The 3,336-nt window shown below is 38.2% G+C and overlaps 1 pseudogene across 1 annotated transcript in view; it reads right to left on the reverse strand.

The window, feature by feature from the left end:
• Positions 1 to 3,277, reverse strand: part of LOC101312496 — a 6,245-nt pseudogene extending 2,968 nt beyond the window's left edge. Inside the window, exons 1-8 of the transcript XR_185342.1 lie at positions 3,100 to 3,277; positions 2,564 to 2,685; positions 2,352 to 2,473; positions 1,927 to 2,141; positions 1,735 to 1,801; positions 1,449 to 1,635; positions 1,152 to 1,253; positions 662 to 977 (exon numbers count right to left, since the gene is read on the reverse strand). The product of XR_185342.1 is annotated as a U-box domain-containing protein 52-like (transcript). The remainder of the gene's footprint in view (positions 1 to 661; positions 978 to 1,151; positions 1,254 to 1,448; positions 1,636 to 1,734; positions 1,802 to 1,926; positions 2,142 to 2,351; positions 2,474 to 2,563; positions 2,686 to 3,099) is intronic.
• Positions 3,278 to 3,336: the final 59 nt, after the last annotated feature.

Consider the following 3,336-nt stretch of genomic DNA (forward strand, 5'->3'; position numbering starts at 1 on the left):
CTACATCACTAATCTTGCTGACAAAGTTATGGTTTAGCAAAATGTTTCCTGGCTTTAAGTCACGGTGTACCAAGGGTTCTGGCTTGGCTTGGTGAAGGAACAAAAGCCCCGTGGCAATTTCTGCGGCTATTTGGAACCTTTGCTGCCAAGGAATAACTGGTGTGGTACCTCGTCGAAACAGACGGTCTTCTAAGCTCCCATTAGCCATGTACTCATAGATCAGACAACCATACTCTGGGCAGGCTCCAAGCAAGAGAACCATGTTTGGATGTCTAATGCAGCTCAAAACTTCAATCTGCATACAAGAACCATCAGTCAATAATTCATGCTCGTAGCTTTTGACATTTTCTTCCTTTAATCTATTAGTTGCTTTTGTTTAAACACACATGTTCCCTCTCTTGGTAACAATGTGCAAGTTCACTCTTAAATCAAATCACTCATGGATCTAATTCAAATACTTCACCTCGGTTATGTTTCTTTTCTGTCCAATATCTGAAAGTGAAAAAGTTTTTAGAGATAGTAGTTAGAGTTTTGTTCATGTGAAAATTGACTAACCTCTTGTTTGGAACTGTGACCGTCCTTTGAGCTGCATCAGGACGTAGAGCTTTTATTGCCACTTGTGTGTGATCCAGCTCACCTACATACACAGGCCCATATCCACCTTCTCCAATCTTGAGAGCTTTTGAAAAATTGTCTGTTGCTGCCTCAATCTCTTGAATCGAGTATTTCCTGTACCGTGGATCATAACTCCTTCCTCCTAGTGAGTTCGTCCTCTTTTCAGCTTCTTTGAGACCCTTTATTTCTGCATTCCTCCTTTGCTCTGCTTCCAGTTCAGCAATCCTTTTAGCTGCTCTTTCTGCCTCCATGGCTGCTCTACATTTTGCTTCCTCCTTCTGTACAAATTCCAATGCAGTCTCCTGACCTAGGCGTGCACTTTCCAGTCTTTGTTCTTCTTCCCATTTCCATCGGTCAAGTTGCTTTAGGTATATACAAATTAAAAATCCATTATAATTTACACTGAATATCGGAAACATATTTTTTTGTTTTTATTTTTTATTTTTACTCATGAACTTACAAGTGCGCAATCAATGCCTTCTGGTTGTGTGTGTGTGTTTGTGTGTCTGCAAGGAGAAGAGGCTGGTTCACATTACCTGCTGTTTTGATGTTAGGGTGTCCTTACTGGCCGTATTGTACATTTCCATTGTTTGCTTGAGCTCTAGTATGATTCTCATCATCTCATCTTCTACTTCTTCCTATAGTAATTGGCAATAAAAATTAAATTAGGATTCTGAAATATTTCTACATTCATGCATCCAATTGATTGATTGCAGTGATTGCAGTGCACTACTAGTGCAGTAATCACTCAAAAGTCAAACAAAAACATTTTTCCACTTTTTAAATTGGCTTTTGACTCAACTAGAGTTTATGCTCATTAATATTTGTCTTACCATATTCCGGGATGACCATGATTTTCCACTCTGAGTTGATGATAATGAGTTAATATCAATGAACTGGGTTCTTGAGTAGGACTGTGTAGAGGTATAGCTTCCTCCGCTACTCGTGAATGATACATTGCTGCCTGGTGTCACTTCATATAATTCGTTTGTTGAAGCTTGTCCTCTGGTGAATGGTGACCTAGAAGAAAATATTTACATTTCTGTGCGGTCAGTCCTTCTGATTAATTGTTTTACAATTGCCATAACTTTATATATATTTCAAATAATCAGAGCTCACTTGATTCCAGTGTCATCATCTATCCGAGAATTATGGTGTCGGTACTGTGTTCTTGTCCTCTCTGATGCTGTATCAATCAAAAGAACATGAAATAGTGAGAAAGTAAAAGTAAAATAAGAAAACCAAAAATATATAAAATAAAAATACGTCATAACAACATGCATGATGGTAGAATTACAAAGGTGATATAACCTCTGGATTGCTGGTTACGCATGGACTGAGAAACATTTGAGTCTGAAACGTTGCTGACTTGGTTATGTATTTGCTTATTACGAGCTTCTGGGGGTAATTTAGAGGTTGCTGTTTGCACATGACTGACCTTTCCCTTGCCAATGACATACACAGTGCAGAAATCCGGTGCCCCTTTCGATACGCTGCTTGGAATGTCTGTAGTTTTGTTAAATGCTCTTTTGCATTCGAGAAAGGAGAAATGTAATCAGTGCATGCATTGTAATTGAGTTTTGTCCAAGTTCTACAAGTATAAGTCCAATTAAAAGTCAAATTCATGATAATCATGCTTTATCTAGTTGCAATTAACCAAATGGAGTAATTCTAATTAACAGAAAGGGCCAAATGACATAAAGATGAGAAAGTTTCAGCAAATTTATATAATCCACCTGAAAAAGCCACTTTTTGAAGGTGCCGCAAGTACCAAAACCTCAATTAAATGTGTCGAAATAAAATTGATGAGTGCTTTTGCTACATCAATACCTTCAACTATTACTTCGTTGTATCTTACCTGTTGTGAGTTTAAACTTGGTTAGGGAAGAGAGTTTGCTGTTTGACAAAAAGTACATACAATTTAATCATATTAGTTACGCACACTCACAAGTTTTTTCTTACAGAAAGTACGAAGTGGAAGAAACAACTCCCTATATTCAGCGTCAAATTGGCTTTTGCACAATTTTAAACCTTCCTCATTTACTTCAGAGCTAGAAACTAATTTCACCGCTGCACCAAAAAGTGAAAAGCAGGGGAAAATTGAGGATTTGGAATACTAGACAAATATTAACATTCTAGAGCAAGCAGACAACATTGATATTAACATTCTAGAGCAAACAGGCAACATTGATAGGCACATTCACCGACTAGGTGCATATTTCCAGCATAGGAATATGCAATTGTGAGGTCTACACCATTGATCGAATATGCCTATATGCAAATACATGGACTGTTAGGAATACTTATTACAACGTTAAGCTATTTGTACTTTGGTGATTGACTCTCATCTTGCTACCAGAAATGGTGGACAACTATCATTCTATCAACATATGCCTTCATACACAGGATAGAACTGCATGTTGAATATTAATAACATCATCAACTTGCATGAGAGAGAGAGAGAGAGACGAGATATTTACGTACTTTGAATAGGAAGGCCTGGTGTTGATTGTTTAACATGCACAAGGGTGAGACTTTGGCCCTTGGCGAGAAAATGCTCAACAGTCCATTTGAGAGCATATTGACTTCCCTTGTCCTTGTCTATTGCCACCGCCACCGCCTCTTCTCTCTTCTCATCACCTGCGGCCCATGATCTTGCCATCTCTCTCTCTCTCTCTGAACAGTGACTGAATTGAGAAACTCTCAGAACCAAAAAAAAAA

This window comes from Fragaria vesca, linkage group LG7 (genome assembly GCF_000184155.1).
Source record: "Fragaria vesca subsp. vesca linkage group LG7, FraVesHawaii_1.0, whole genome shotgun sequence".
Lineage (NCBI taxonomy): Eukaryota > Viridiplantae > Streptophyta > Magnoliopsida > Rosales > Rosaceae > Fragaria > Fragaria vesca.